Here is a 17,769-nt window from a genome sequence, read left to right on the forward strand (position 1 = left end):
AAGTAGTCATTACCAGTATATCAAACCATATGTATGTATAGTTATAAACCCCTGCAGATAGAGTTCAGACATCAGAAAATGTTCAGTCTAGACAAGTATTTTGCCAGTTTAGACTGGGAAATAAACTTGCGTTATGGACTTGAATAAAATGGACGTTTTCTGAAAAAAAAAAACAACATTGAAAATGCTTTGAAACGTGCAGACTTTGATCTCGTCTTTGATGTTGTGACATCGGTACGGTATCCATTAAAGTTGTACTTCTGATTGAATTAAGATTAAAATCGCAATATGGCCTTGTGCGATTACTAAACTGCAAAAGACTGCGTTATAAAAGATAGTCTGCATTCATCGCTTCATTTAGAGTGAGCGAGCAGCGCCCTCTAGCGGGTGTGTTCGGCACATGCTGAGCAGCGGCAATATTGCATGCTAAATGTTTTTGCAGTAAGCTTGAAACAGATCAGAGCAATAGTCAAAGATCTATCTGAATCGTCATGGTAAAAGAAAAAACGGATTGAGGTTTATGATTCTCCCCTTGATACTCTTATGATTTGATATGAAGTGCCCGTAACAGTTTAATCTGTAATGCATTATTATGGGGGGAGACCATTTGTTCACAATGCTTAACATACGCACAATGCCAAAGCCAATAATTGTCCAATGAAGGTGTATACATGCTGGATGAAGTCGTGCTACAATCGCATGGTCTAGGTCTGTTAGTCTGACTAAGCACAAATTGGACTGTTGACTAAAGCATTTACATGACATTTTAAAAAGACAAATGTTTGTTTTAGTCTGACTGAAATAGCACATTTAAAGTGCATGTGAACATACTCAACCCTCTACGGACACGTTGGAGAAAGAATTGCCATTGGCTAGTCAATTTTACTATTTGCAATTTATTTTATTTTTTATTTGTTTTATAATCGCGATTAATTATGGTACATTAAAACAAACATTAAAATATAATCATAAATATATTTATTTTATACTTTTATTAAAGAACTTGCAAGAAATTGGTTAGTCATCATTTATTTATATACATTATAATGATCAGTTTTTTGCAGATAGATTTAATTTGAAACATTTTTACAAGTATAAATCTTTGATACAAGTAAATTGTTTATACTGTATGTCATGAACTCAGTGGACATGCTGTAATTAAAAGTTGGCAAAATCTTCTGCTGTTTTCCATTAGACTTTTTTTAATTATAGGATAAAATGGGCAAATTTGATTTACATCAAACTTTATTGGCAAGAGAAACTTAAGTGTACATTGCCAATGCATTATTTGACACTATACATACAGATATAAAACATATTGAATGCTGAAGTTTAATTTGCTGAAGTTTAAAATCTCAAAACTATTATTTTCTCTGGCGGCCATTAGTCTCTATAAGAATACCTGACTGCAGCTTGCTGAACGGCCAGGTCCTTCAGTCTCTGTCGCGCACACGCTATTTCTCTCGCGCGGTTTAGTTTGACACTGGTTCAGATGACAGTGGGTTTTTTCAGGCAATGCCAAGAGATACAGCAGTTTGCCCGTATCTCTCCCACACCTGGTTCACCACTTGCGGGTGAAGTCTCCATTCTCCGTACAGTAAATCCACTCCCATGTTTATTATGCCCAGGACATGCGTTGCGCGTAATGAATAAGCATGCAGTGCTCCACACAATCAGTTTCTGTGCTAGAATGTGCAGTCGAGTCAAGTGTTTCCTCCTGGAAATTAACATATGCCAATTTTAGCCACAGGAATCGCTAAACGGTCAACTACTGACTTTCACTCGCAGAAATTAACGCATTAAATTTCCCAGCCCTTATATTTACACATTTATTACACTTACTACATTACTACATTTTTTTAGATGTTTGTTTATATGCATGATTTGTACGATTTACAAGTATTTACATTGAGTTTACATTGAAATGTAGAACAAGCACTAAAATGGTACTGTCTCTTTAAGAGTTCTGGCAGTTCCACAAGCAATTGTTTATGCCCATCGTACATTAACAGTTGTTTTCACCTCATCCGTGCAATGTGTGATTGAAATTAATGTTTCTTTTTACTTTTTGATCAACTGACTGTAAATAACAAAAGGATATTAAAAGAGATGAAATGGAAGCGGAGTGTGTGGACACACATTACACAGACAAACCAAATTTTTACTCTCATAATGTGTATTGACTTACGTGTACAGTACAAATATTTATTGTAAGTTTCCAAATTCAAGTATACATCCTCTCGAGTTTTGCAAAACTATAACCTTGTAACAAACATCTAACAGGAGTGTTACTGGTCTGTAGCCATACTGTAAAATGGAGAATGTTGTGAAAACAGTCCATGGAAAACTTTAAGCAAAATCAGAGCTGACATTGTTGAATGCAATGTAAATGTGACTAATGGCATACAGTATCATGGCTCAACTAAAGCGATGGTGGCACCGCAATCTACGTATCCACTGCAGCCAAATAAGGTTAATTTCCATCAGAGTGCGCACTCGCGAGACACAACATGCTGTAAAAGGATCTCAGTGCTAAAGTGTTCCCTTTCCCCACGACACAACTCAATCACTGGCGAGTGAAATCTGAACATTTACTAGCCAGTGGCTTATAACGGAAATTTTTTTTGTCTTATAGCGCAAATTTGGTCACAACTGTGAGTGATTTACTCGCACTGTAGAGGGCAACTGACAGTTGATTCTCAGTTGACTTGTGACCGCGTTAATTAGATTTGTGAGCTATGAGAGAGGTTGTATGACTCCAAAAGACTTCAGATATAGCGTACAAGTCAAATGGACTACTTTAATTTTTTTTATGGTGCTTTTTTTTGTCCTTTTTGGAAAGTATAAATAACCATCCACTTTCACTGTCTTATAAAAAGCAGCATCCATATCTCCTTTTGTTTTCCACGGAAAAAGGAAAATGATATGCACTGACAAAAATTGAGTTGGCTTTACTTAAAAAAAAACAAAAAACCTTGGAAACAATTTCCATGCAGAAATTGCTAGTAAATTTAACCGACCATATTTTGAAGTAAAGGCTATGTAGAATAGTTTGTGGCTTTAATTAGAAATTCTCAAGTAAATTTTAAAAACTGCAAAACTCTCTCTATGTTTGTACATTTTATTCAAGCAATGTAGCACTGAATTAAGCCATGCTTTTAAAAGTGTACAAGCATTTTAATGCTTTTTTTAGCTTACTTATTAATTTACCACTTGACACATGGAAGTCTTCCATAGGGAAGCTTAATGCATGCTATGTAGTCTATTAGAAAACATCACCTTGCTTTAATGGCGATAGAAACAAAAGACAGAGCTGATGTCTTCTTCGCACGCAGATCTGAACACTTGGTGCATAAAACATGATGATGATAACAATCAACAGACAATTTGTTTGATCGTGAACGGGTAATTTTGAGTTGCAAATGAACTTCAGACTTCACAAAACAAGAAGTTACCAAACGTAACATCAAAATTAACAATTTAAATGGTGTAAATCAACTTGCGAACAGTGAAACCAAGCTCATTAATTGTTCAAGCCCAGTGCATGGAGGGAACACCAGCCTTGAAAAGTTAAGTAAAATTTAGTTATTTTATTTACCTGTGAAATTTACTCAAATCAGCAAATAAATATGACAAGGTTTTCTACATAAGGAGTGATACATGATGATGCATTGTAAAGATAACTATCAGTCATTAATAATATTTACTTATAAGCTACATGTTTGAATTGACTACAAATGTAGAAAGTACTTAATCTTTTCTGCTGTATTTACTCCAACACGCACAAAAAAAAAAAAAATTCAGTGTGGGATTGGAACAATAGAGGATGAGTAAATGATGACTGAATTATAATTTTTACCTATAACTATTCCTACATGCATTTATTTATTTATTTATTTCCTGAGCTATTACAAGTACCTTCTTGTCTCTTATACCCAAAACAGAACTTGAGGGTTAAAGAGAGAGTGGATGTGAGAGAAATTGCTCTCTTTTTCTCTGACGATCCACACTCTTAGTAATGCGAGGAGGAATATGTTCCCTCAACAAAAAGCACCCGCTACCCTTCTCTCCTCACTCATACTGTCTGCCTTAGCTGTCAGCAAGCTCTGTGTGTGAGGATTATCCCTTTATGAAAGTGCATTGGAGAGATAGAGAGAATAGAGAGGTTAAGGATTTTAAAACAGCTTGTGATGTGCCTTGAGCAACGTCTCCTGTGACTTTGACTTCTAATGCTGGAAAATTACCTTCAGAAATAGTCGACTCCACATCAACTACGCTCCCACGAAACCCACACAAGCTATTATATCTGTGTGTGTGTGTGTGTGTGTGTGCGCGCGCTTTAGGAATGCGTGTTCCATGTGAGGAATCACGTGCTGTTCCAGAACTTTCTTTAGATTTATCATAACAATGAGTGGACGGCACAGTGGCAAAGGGCATAAAAGATCTGATCTGAGACCAGCGGGCCGTCACGCTCACTAATAGTACAGAAGAGGGCTAGCAGAGTACAGTCACAATATGTATTTTAGTCCAAATGACAATGGAATTTATTTAATTGTATTTAGCAGTTTGCCCCTTGTATATGTGTGGCAAGCCGTGCAGGTGTTACTCGCAGCATGATATTCAAGCCGATCTCTTATATGTAACTACACAGACCATTTGTATACCCATAGCCCGTTTACTAGTTGCCTTATGCACAATGCACAAAAAATTGGAAACCACTTTCTTGATCTAATATGTGATAATCTGATTGGTTTGAGATAATCTCTGGATTTGCCAAAGTTTGAAAGGGTAATGACATGAAACCTTTGATAGATATTCAGAGTTTTGTTTGGGGCACATGGTTACAAATAAACTAGATATTCAAGAGCAGAATTAGATAAATTTTGCTTTGTTTTTTTAGTTTATGTTTGTGAAATGGTCTGCTCTTATGGACTGTACTGTACTTGGAGTGTCTACACAAATTTTCACGATTTTTTTCCATATGTTTTCTGTAAAGTCGTACATGGTATATTATTGTTATAATCTCAGATAAACCCACCCCCAAATGGCACATTACAACAATATCAGTTGTATTATAAATTTTTAGTAAAGGTTCAAAAGCAGTACATGCGCATAATTTTAAGCCTTAATAAATGCATTACAAATTAGGTTGTTTTTTGTTACATAGCATAAATTTATATGTTAAGTTTATTGCTGTAACCTAAATCAAGGTACTCGTTGTTTTGTCCTAGGTAAATATTGCTCTGATTGTAAAAAAAAATAATTATGCCATCCATATCATACTGTATGTAATTTAGTTTTATATCTAAAAAAAATTGCCCCTTTAAGTGGCTTCAATGTAGTTAGTTTCATTTTTGTTAGTAATGTTTAGTGTAGCTAACTACTCTTTCAAGAGAGTAGCTTGACTGTAGTTTAATTACTTTAAATTATGAGTATCTTGTAGCCCTGGCAGATTAAGTTTCAAAGTAGCTTCCCCAATATTGGACATAAACGGTGCATTATGTTGCAGTTCCTTAATGTTATCTGCCAGCTGGCCAATTATGGTTTGTTTACTGGCTGTTTTATTTATTTACAGTATTTGGCTGTTGGTGAGTATTCATTTTGGGCCCAGAGTACAGCTGTTGTCAGTGCAGTGCCACCACACTTACTATTAAAGGGATAGTTCACCCAAAAATGAAAATTCTCTCATAATTTACTCAACCACATGCCATCCCAGATGTGAATGCCTTTCTTTCTTCTGCAGAACACAAATGAAGATTTTTAGAAGAATATTTCAGCTCTGTGGCTCCATACAATACAAGTGAATGGTGGCCAGAACTTTGAATCTTCAAAAAGCACATAAAGGCAGCATAAAAGTAATCCATAAGACTCCGGTGGTTTAATCCGTGTCTTCAGAAGCGATATGATAGGTGTGGGTGAGAAACAGATAAATATTTAAGTCCTTTTTTACTATAAATCTCCACCTTTGACCAGCCCTGACCAGTAGGAGGCGATATGCACAAAGAATGTGAATTGCCAAAAAAACAAAAGAAGAAGAATGTGAAAGTGAAAGTGGAGATTTATAGTAAAAAAGGACATAAATATTGATCCGTTTCTCACCCACACTCATATTGCTTCTGAAGATATACTAGATTTAACGACTGGAGTGTTATGGATTACTCTATGCTACCTTTATGTGGACTTTGGAGCTTCAAAGTTCTGGTCACCATTCAATTGCATTGTATGGACCTACAGAGATGAGATATTCTTCTAAAATTCTTCATTTGTGTTCTGCAGAAGAAAGAAAGTCCTTCTCATCTAGGATGATATGAGGGTGAGTAAATGATGAATTTTAATTTGTGGATGAAGTATCCCTTTAACACGCATACACATGCCCTTGCAACAGCTGTTACTGGATCTCTGCTTCATACTTCACACAACTTCTCACTCTCTTGTCATTACATAAAACATATTTCCTCTTATGTAAGTCAAATCTCAGACAGTTTTTCCCACACATACTCACAGCTTTCTAGAAAAACAGGAGAACAGATGGATGAATGAATTTGTAGATGGATTTAGTCTCAGTAGTTTTGGCTCATTCATTTTGCTGTAAATCTGTCTGGACTGAAACAAATTCAGCATGCAAGTTGAAACATGGTTCAGTCCCACTGTGGATGTCCCTCTGAATTTACATTGTGGCATCTGTAGCTGGTTTTGACTGATTTTCCACCTCTCTCGAATTAAATTGATGTGCAATCACAGGTGTGTATACAGTAGATTAGCTGGTCTTCTGTATATTTCACAACGATATGACAATTCTGAACCAAAATCTAAAAGGATATTAAGATATCTTTAATACTTCTGGAGTTATAGTTACATTTTTGGACTCGCATCATTGGCATATAATGCAACAAGGGGTGCTGAAGTCAACTGTTTTTAGTAGACCTGTGTTAAAATAAAATAATGATGCTGCCACCTTTTTGACCTGTAGTTTTTCTCCAAATCATAGGTGAAAATGATCATTTTGACCTCCCTCTACTGCTGGTCTACTCTGGATTTCATCATCATTTATGTTTATCTTTCTTATTAAAAAAGTATTAACAAAATAAAAAATATTGCTGGTGAAGTTTATGAAAGTTTTGTTGATTTGACATGGAATAACCCATGACCTTTCATTTGTAAAGTATTGAATTCAAATGATAATCCAAAAATAGCCATCATTAACTATATAAACAATTGTATTTCCACCAACAATAAGTTAGAAATAACCATTACTGTGATACAAAATTGCTCATACCATGTTGTGATGTCTATGGTTTTGGTCATGCCGTCCAACCCTAATATATTGTGACTACAAATGTGTGTATGTTTGTATGGGTGCATACTGTATAGCTGGTGTTTCCTTTCCAAGCTGTAATGGCTTTCAGATCGTATGTGGATAAAAGTCCCCTTCTGGAGCCAAGCAGGAAGGGTCATTAAAAACTCTGTGTGTGTGTGTGTTTCTGTTCCCATGGGCTTGTGAATGTTTACTGTTTTGAAAAGAAAGGAAGCCATTTATTTTTTAATGGCCTTGCAAACGTACATACTCTCTGATGCAGACACAGATTCATGCGTTCTGTAGGAAGGAAACAGTCATCTTTGATGTGTTTTATTCAATTTGGAAAGCTGGAATTTCCAATTTCCTACTTGGAAAAGTGCAATAGAGTGCCACTTGGAAGTCTGTCTTTCAAATTCCAAGAAAAAAATTATGGCTCTGCAAGACTTTAATGACTGCAGATGCATTGGGTGATTATAGACAGGTTGAGCCGATCAACAGTTAGTACTTTTATGGAAAGCAGCGTTACTTTAATTTAACATTATGTTTAGTATGCCTGTTAGATGGCTGTTAGCCATATACATATAGACAGTCGAGTTAAAAGACATCTGTAGTCTGTTATATTTGATGCATTGCATCTAGTTTTTCTTAATGCAAAAACGCATTCAGTCTGAACAGCCCCTTAGAAAACATTTGGTCACAAAGTGTTGATGGTAGTGTCAGATATCTGGACCATGTCCTTTCCATTTTTGGAAAATCAGGATGTGATTGAATGCTCAAAATGTGCATATATTTCTGGAGGGAAGGTGTCACACACACAAGAATGTGTTTCATTCAGACTGAGCATCCCATGCGTTCAGTAAGGGAAGTGATGTTGACCTGTAATATCCTGTTCTGTAATGAAATGCTAGGTAAATATCCTCACAAGGTTGATACTGATCTCTCTATTCGCTTTCTTTGGTATTGCATTAGGGAGCGATACTGATATCCATTTAGATAACAGACACCTATAAATGAATTGCAGACTTACTGTTCTCCACTGGTCTCTTGTGGTTTCACCTTTGTTAGTACATACCAGATTTAAATATTTTTCAGAGGAACACAGAGTGTATTTAATTTATGCCACCTGGTCTCATAGAATCCCGTTACATTTCCCATATTTTTGTTAAATGATTTTTACGTAGCTTGTTTCACATATCGCAGCAGTTTCCTGGTGAAATGAACACTAGAGGCGCTACAACAACGAGTTTTATTCCCTTTCACACAAATCAAAAGTGAAACGGCAGATTATCAGTTCATAAACACACTTTTCGCCCCGTTCCTCACACAATGCTATCTTATGCCATCAAAACACTTTTTCTTTAGCTCATGACTTGTAAGGCCATACATTTTAACGTCTGAATGGCGTAACCAACTACATTTACAAGCTTATTCAAGCGCAATCGAGTTGTGCAGTAGCTCAACTGAAAGAGTGCTGCACTTTGGCATGTCGACACGAGAGCAAAAGTGTCACAAAATGACGTGGTTGCTTCAGCAATTGTGTTTTTCATCTCACATTTGCTTTTATGCCACTATCGGTTAGGTGTAGGTTTAAAGTTGAGGGTAGGGACATAGTTGCCTCCGTGTCTGAGACCGTCAATCCACGCATCTTATCACGTGGCTTGTTGAGCGCGTTACTGCGGAGACCTAGTGCATGTGGAGGCTTCACGCTATTCTCCGCGGCAACCACGCTCAACTCACCACGCGCCCCACCGAGAGCAAGAACCACGTTATAGTGACCACGAGGAGGTTAACCCAACGTGACACTACCCACCCTAGCTACCAGGCCAATTGGTTGCTTAGGAAGCATGACTGGAGTCACTCAGCACGCCCTGGATTCGAACTTGCGACTCCAGGTGTGGTAGTAAGCGTCTTTACTTGCTGAGCTACCCAGGCCCCCGGACATATGTTTTGTTGATTGAGCATTAACTTTAAAAATGTCATCTGTTTGGGGGAACATTTTACACACAGTGGACATTTCAGCCAAGGAACTGCTGCGGTACGAGTGACGAACAACGTAATATCATTTTAATTTTAGTTTACTGTAGTTCAACAGGAACCCTCTGCCTTTAAAAAAAGATATTATTGGAGAATTGGTCTCGTATACCCTTTTTTTTTTTTTTTTTTTTTAGATTTTTTTTTAAAGATATTATTATAATAAGCATTATATACTGTATCATTACATGTATATAATATACAATTTAGGTGTGGATATCTAGTTTACTTGCTACTAAGTGTCAACAAACTCTTAAATACACTATATGGCTAAAAGTTTGTGGACACCACATGTGCTTGATGAATATTTGATTTCAAAACCTTAGGCATCAATTTCCCCCTTTGCTGTAATAACAGCTTCCACTCTTTTGGGAAGGCTTTCCACTAATACTGTGTGTAGTAACATGGCTACAGGGATTTGCTCTCATTCAGACACAAGGCTATCAGTGAGGTCAAGAACTGATGTTGGTTGATGGGGCCTGACTTACAGTTGCTGTTCCAGTTCACCCCAAAAGTGATCAGTGGGGTTCAGGTCTGGGCTTTGTGCAAGCCAGTCAATTTCTTCCACGCCAGACACAGTAAACCATTTCTTTATGGACCTCACTTTGTTCACAGGGGCATTGTGGTGCTGGAACAGAAAAGGGCTATCCCCAAACAGTTACCACAAATTTGGAATCACACAAAGCCCAAGCCATTACATAAAGAAACATTAAGATTTTTCTTTACTGGATTTAATGGAGTAACCAAATTCCTTAATTAGAAGGGGGTGTCCACAAACTTTTGGCCATATAGTGTACCTTTTAAAGATTCAATGCCATGAGCAAGATAGAAGTACTGTTTAATGTGTGTAATTCTTCGGTTAAAATTATTTTTCAAATTCTAGCTTAATTTGCAAAATCAGCTATAACAAAGCCTACAAATAGGTTGATTTCAACTAAAGAAACTCTGGCTCTAATCAAAAAATTGACCTGTTTGTTTGATCAACCCTTCTAGATGGACACAGCAACATTAACCACTTTTCCAAAATCATGCCGATTTACGGTTTCTTTTTCCACCGCGGTGTTGGAAAATCAGGATTAGAATGTGCATAACAAATACGTCTGTTGGTGACGCCGTGAGAGGTAAACATTCGAACTAGTGCGCTAAGGAGGATGATCACAATTTCCAGTTTTTAGGACTGCTTTTTCCGTTAGTTTTTACTCTGCTACAGCACGGAAAAGACACGGCCCATATCGCAAAAAGGAAAGCAAAGATTAAAAGGCGAGAGGTTTACCATGATTTGCTGAGGGGTTGTGTATGCCACCGGACACAAGCACACAGAAAGGTAAAAGTTTCCAGATTAGCTGAAAAGGGCATTTGTTGACAAAATACTATATGAGTAATATATTTATATATTCCTTGAGGTTTATTGTGCTATCTAGCGTAATCTACCTCCCTGACGAAAAAGGCGTGTAGAAAAACGATATACCATGCTAGTTAATCTGTCATCACAAAATCATGAAGATACACTAAACATACACTTATTTTTATGAACTTCACCCAACATTTGCGAACTTGGCCAGCTACCTAAACAATTGAGTTACCTTTGTGTTGGCGGTACCATTACGGTTTGTAATTGCACCGTGCCAAACCATGCTCAGAACCGTTCAGCTTGATGGTGAAAAAAGCGCTTATTGACTCAACCAGCAGTGTGAGTTTGGGGCAATTTTTGCAATTCCATTTGGTGACACTAGCGAGCAAAATTACACACTTAAGCACTTTCCTAAACCATGTGACTTTAAGGTCTAATTTTCACATCTCATATTTTCCAGAGTTTTTGTCCATATTTGGGAATATTTTCAATGTTTCGCCAATTTAATGATCAATACCAAGGTACACAACACTACAATCCATTGAAAGAGAGCTGTACTTGTATCCGTGACAGCCTTGTTTTCATTTTGATCACATTAAATATGCCATCTGACATGTGATGGGAAGTAGCCTATAGCGAGGTCGTAGCTTTGCTAGTTTTTAAGTCAAGTAGCATTTCAGTAGCGAAGCTATACTTTTGATTAAGTAGCAGCAAAGCGTTGACAAAAGCTACACCGCTCCATCATGCTGTGTAACTGGCAATTCAATCATAATGGCTCAGAATGCTCACACGCACGCTGCTGAATCATTTGTGTTTCCTTTTGCTAAAACACTAACATAATATTTTACAACAGGAAAAGCAAAGATAACACTGGTCGCAGAGGATAATTATTTACAATCAATGGAAACCATTGTGGGTTTTTTTTATTTATTTTTTTTATATCAACACGTGTGCAGCTTGTGAACGACTACTGCAGGTAAAGAAATTTTCCAACCAAAAGAGTATAAAAACATTTAGTAGCCAACACGAAAACATCAAAAAAGTACCATGGTATTACCATGTTTTTTGGACATTTACTACATGGACACACCAAATACAATGATATGTGAATAAGGTAATCATATAGGCCTGGCAAAAAACTATGATAGTACTATGGTATTCTTTGAATTACCTTTGATGTATATGGTAACCATATATCAAAGTACCCTGGTAGTACTGTGGTACACTTTGAATTACTTCAACCTCGTGCTTCCCAGCGTACACACGCATGGACGTTGTATTTTGGCTTCGCTATACGCAACACATAATTTAAATGCATTTAAACTGACTGAAGTTCAGAAGACTCTGGGCTGTCAGTAAATGGTTAAACTTTCGACATACAGAGTCATGTGACAAAATAACATGGCGGCGATCACAGTGGAGTTTGTCGCCAAACGCCAACAAAACAACATCTGGTAAGAAACCTCGTTACGTTTTTACATTGAAACCTGTTTGAGTCAAAATATTAGAGTCTCTAGTTTCATCCATTATGCCATTTTGAAAATTTGAGCGAATTATCGCGAAACGCCACGGTGCTAAACACAATGTACAATATTTTGTATTTTAGCACTATTTTTCCTTAATGCACCATGAATATAGGATTTCTATCACATTGAGAATCAATGGGTTCATCCAAAAGCTGACAAATGTTGCTTTCAGAGGCTTTATATGGAGTTAGGATGAAAAAAAGGTGTATTTCGAACTCTTCTGAGAACTCTTCTGGAGGTTAAGTAATTCACTGAATAAGGAGCAAGGGAGCATCCTATAGCTTTCCTATGCAGCCAAGTGCATTCACTCCTAAAATCAGACCAAAAGTTCAGTTTCAGGCTGCAGATGATGTCTGGACTCATGTTTCAACATGTTTGGCAGACATGGGATAATGGTAATCAGTACATAGATTCAGAATTTATCATGTATAATTTTATTTTAATATAGTTGGCAGTGATTGGATGATGCTGGACATTATTTGTATCAGAATTAATTATGCTAATTTCTGATTGGCTACAACTTGTTTGTATGACTATGCAAAGAGAGAACATTGAGATTTTGTTGCCAAAGTAGAAAAAAACTTTGTAACTTAAATCAAGTCAAATAATTTTTATTTGTATACTTTTTTTATTTGTGCTTTTTCCAATACACATTGTTCCAAAGCAGCTTTACAGAAAATCAGCTGTAATGTCTGCAACATCTGAAATACATTAATAATCAACACTCCTGGAAACATAAACAATTTGATTTAAAAAAATTGGACTTTCTTTAGCTTGATATTATTTAAAATGTCACATCTTAGTCTCACTGTCCACATATGTGGACATACATTTTTAGGAAAACTATTAGAAATATTATTATTTTATTATTATTATTATTATTATTTTTTGCATGTTTATTAGAAGCTACTAGTGACAAATCAAAAAGGGAAATGGGAAATGCACACAGCAGTCACGCTCGGGTCTCAGGAGGATATGACACAATGTAAAGTACCATGGTATTCTTTTAAGTACTTTGAAGCACCATGCAAATACAGAATTGTACATAAATATGGTAATTGTATATCAAAGTACCATGTTATTACCATCTGATACCATCAGATACAGTGCATCCGGAAAGTATTCACAGCGCTTCACTTTTTCCACATTTTGTTATGTTACAGCCTTATTCCAAAATGGATTCAATTCATTATTTTCCTCAAAATACTGCAAACAATACCCCGTAATGACAACGTGAAAGAAGTTTGTTTGAAATCTTTGCAAATTTATTAAAAATAAAAAACAAAAAAAATCACATGTACATAAGTATTTACAGCCTTTGCCATGACACTCAAAATTGAGCTCAGGTGCATCCTGTTTCCACTGATCATCCTTGAGATGTTTCTACAACCATAATTACCTGTGGTAAATTCAGTTGATTGGACATGATTTGGAAAGGCACACACCTGTCTATATAAGGTCCCACAGTTAACAGTGCATGTCAGAGCACAAACCAAGCCATGAAGTCCAAGGAATTGTCTGTGGACCGCCGAGACAGGATTGTATTGAGGATCAGATCTGGGGAAGGGTACAGAAAAATTTCTGCAGCATTGAAGGTCCCAATGAGCACAGTGTCCTCCATCTTCCGTAAATGGAAGAAGTTTGGAACCACCAGGACTCTTCCTAGAGCTGGCCGCCTGGCCAAACTGAGCGATCGGGGGAGAAGGGCCTTAGTCAGGGAGGTGACCAAGAACCCGATGGTCACTCTGACAGAGCTCCAGCGTTTCTCTGTGGAGAGAGGAGAACCTTCCAGAAGAACAACCATCTCTGCAGCACTCCACCAATCAGGCCTGTATGGTAGAGTGGCCAGACAGAAGCCACTCCTCAGTAAAAGGCACATGACAGCCTGCCTGGAGTTTGCCAAAAGGCACCTGAAGGACTCTCAGACCATGAGAAACAAAGATTGAACTCTTTGGCCTGAATAGCAAGCGTCATGTCTGGAGGAAACCAGGCACCGCTCATCACCTGGCCAGTACCATCCCTACAGTGAAGCATGGTGGTGGCAGCATCATGCTGTGGGGATGTTTTTCAGTGGCAGGAACTGGGAGACTAGTCCGGATTGAGGGAAAGATGAATGCAGCAATGTACAGAGACATCCTTGATGAAAACCTGCTCCAGAGCGCTCTGGACCTCAGACTGGGGCGAAGGTTTCAAACAAACTTCTTACACATTGTCATTATGGGGTATTGTTTGTAGAATTTTGAGGAAAATAATGAATTTAATCCATTTTGGAATAAGGCTGTAACATAACAAAATGTGGAAAAAGTGAAGCGCTGCGAATACTTTCCAGATGCACTGTATCAGAGTGCAATTGCCCAGGAATTTGGCCTTTGAACAGAAGCTTACAGTACAGAAATACAACAGCTAGACACAGAATCACAGGATAAGATTAATTGTAAATATATGTAGAGTATAAAAATGTGCAAAGAAATTGTTCAAATGGGTTTATGTATTTAATAATCTAAATATGAAAAATAAAATGTAAAAATAGTGATTTTGCAAATTGAAAACATCCATTTGTATAGGTAGCACGTATAAATATGACTTTAGATGTTTTTCATGCATATACATTTCATATTGCACCATACTATATACTGTATTGCAATATACTGTACCATAGCTTTGATAAATGTCATGTGAATAAGTCTTTTAGATGCTTTGTCTGACTGGATGCTCCGTGCATCTGGTAAAAAATTAATAAAAATGAATTAGCTTGATATTTGAATGTAGAAAGTTACTTTTTGCCTGTAGCTTGTAGTGTAATTGGCTACTTTCTCTGAAGTGTAGCTTTCAGCCTAGTGTAACTAATTTCTATGTTGAGTAGATGATAGTTTAGCTAGCTAAATTTTTTTGAGTAGCTTAGTAAGCACTGCGTCATACAAAGGTCCATTGGCAAGCACTTTCCATTTTTGTGTGCAATATGCACCAGACAGTCAGTGAATGGACTGTGTGTGGTCCATGGGTGTGAAGTCTGAGGCTATACTCGGGAATAGGATCGTTCCAGTTTATTTGTCTTGGATTGTTAGTGGAATGTGCACCACACCTTAACTCCGTCAAAGAATGCTGCTGAAATCTGTTACCAGGAAACATTACAGCTTTGAGAATTCTACTGTGATACACTGTCATAATGACTGCATAATGCAGTCTAATGGTGCAGAACTGTCAAGCTGTCTTACTGGCTGATTCCAAAGCAGTGTGTTATTCTGAGCGTAAATTTATTGGGCTGTGTTTGTATTTGCATATTCACATGAACACACCGAGAGCTTTACGGTATATTATGCAGCAACAACAAGAAGCCGTTTTAGTCTCGCAGAAAGAAACAAGTGTGATGAAAACCTTAGGGAATGAGACTTTGTGTCATCTAATACACATACTATGCCAGCGTCTGCAGCCTGACAGCATGCACAATTTCTCTCATGATTTTGTCTTTTACACAGAGAGACATGCTAACTTAAAAGCCATTGCTTGGAGGTCTGTGACCTTTCAATGCTTTTTCCTGTATATTTATTTGATTTACTGGATTTCCTTAGTGTTTTTACTAGTCATCTAATTAGTTTCTTATTTATTACTCTATCTCTCTGTCATTTTTGCATGGGTCTGTTTAGGCCTGTCGTGATTATTAAATAACCATCTGATCGCGGTTATTTGATTAACCGCAGTTATTTGAGACAACCGTGATTATTGGACATTCAAATTCCATTCACATTTTATTCCCAAATAAGGGAATTTTAAGCGAATATACTGTGTAAATGCCATGAACGGCGCGTTTGTCTGTCATTCAGTTGAACGCCGAGTCCGAGCTAGGGGGTGGCCGTGGCCACCATGGACCGAAGCCTGGCCACCGTATTAGCCACCCCACTCGCAATTGCCGTTTTGGTCATTTTTTGTCTTGGGCACAATTTCCCCTCCGTTTTTGTCTCCTCGCGCCTCCGCTTTCTACACCAACATGTAGTTCTGACTAGGGGTGGACTGTGTGACCAAAATCTTATATCACAATTAATTTTATATCATTGTAGTAGTACATATCACAATATTTTAAAGGAATATTCTGGGTTCAATACAAGTTAAGCTTTATCAACAGCGTTGATTAAATCATTTTGACTCGCCCCTTGTTTATTAAAAGAATCGCTGTTACAGCAAGGCACATGGAATGGAAGTAAATGGGGCCAGTAAATAAACACTAAAATACACATAGCCACACGATGTAAACATTATACATGTCAACATGATTTAAGTGTGATAAAATCGCTTACTAACATTATTTGTTTGAAGTCATTTTCAACATTGCAATGAAACCCTGTAATTGGCTATAACTTTAGACAAGCTATGGTTTATAGTTAAAAATTACTTCAATATTAATCTTTTTTTCACACCAAAAGCGATCATGTCACTTTAGAAGACATTAATTTAACCGCTGGAGTCTTATGGATGACATTTATGCTGACTGTCTGTGATTTTTGGAGTTTCAAAAGAGAAATCTCCATTCATTTGCATTTTAAGGACTTACTAAGCTGAGATATTTTTCTGTTTTTTCTTCAAATGTGTTCTGGTGAAGAAAGTCATACACTAAGGGTGTATCATAAGGGTGAGTAAATAATGAGAGAATTTTAGGTGAACTATCCCTTTAATGTTAGGCTAGTAAGCGATTTTATCACACTAAAATCATGTTAACACACAATGTTTACATCTTGTGACTATACTGTACCTTTGAAATGATATGTGTATTTTAGCATTTATGTACTGACCCCATTCAATTCCATTGTAAGTGCCTTACTGTAACCACTTTTTTAATAAAAAGAAAATGGGGTGGATCAAAAATTTTTTTGTTGTTATCAACATTATGCCACAAATTATGTTAACTGAGCTTAACTTGTTCTGAACTTGGAATATATATATATATATATATATATATATATATACACAAAGACTCAAACCAGTTTTACCTTATAAATCTGAATGAATGAGCTACATTCAAACCTTTTGTTTGAAATCTGCACGTGTTGATATTACATCATTTTAATTCTATATTAAATGGATAGTTCACCCAAAAATGTGTTCTACAGAACACAAATGAAGATTTTTAGAAGAATATTTCAGCTCTGTAGGTCCATACAATGCAAGTGAATGGTGACCAAAACTTTGAATCTTCAAAATGCAAATAAAGGCAGCATAAAAGTAATCCATAAGCCTCCATTGGTTTAATCCATGTCTTCAGAAGCGATATGATAGGTGTGTGTGAGAAACGGATCAATATTTTAGTCCCTTTTTACTATAAACTCCACCTTTGACCAGCCCTGACCAGTAGGTGGCGATATGCATGAAGAGTGCAAATCGCCAAAAAACTTAAGAAGAATGTGGAAGTTGAAGTGAAAGTGAGAGTGGAGATTTATAGTTAAAAAAAAAAAAAAAAAAGGACTTATTGATCATGGCTCACCCATACCTATCATATCGCACCAAACTGCAAAGATGCTTGGCAACCATAAACATCAGTTACACTGTGTCCACATCAGATACAAGTTTAAGAA

The 17,769-nt window shown here is 36.8% G+C and overlaps 1 protein-coding gene across 1 annotated transcript in view; it reads left to right on the forward strand.

The window, feature by feature from the left end:
- The window catches only part of LOC127434153 (transmembrane protein 47-like), a 38,775-nt gene that overhangs the window by 19,198 nt on the left and 1,808 nt on the right, over positions 1-17,769 (forward strand). The gene's annotated exons all lie outside the window — the stretch shown is intronic.

This window comes from Myxocyprinus asiaticus, chromosome 4, assembly GCF_019703515.2.
Source record: "Myxocyprinus asiaticus isolate MX2 ecotype Aquarium Trade chromosome 4, UBuf_Myxa_2, whole genome shotgun sequence".
Classification (NCBI taxonomy): Eukaryota; Metazoa; Chordata; class Actinopteri; order Cypriniformes; family Catostomidae; genus Myxocyprinus; species Myxocyprinus asiaticus.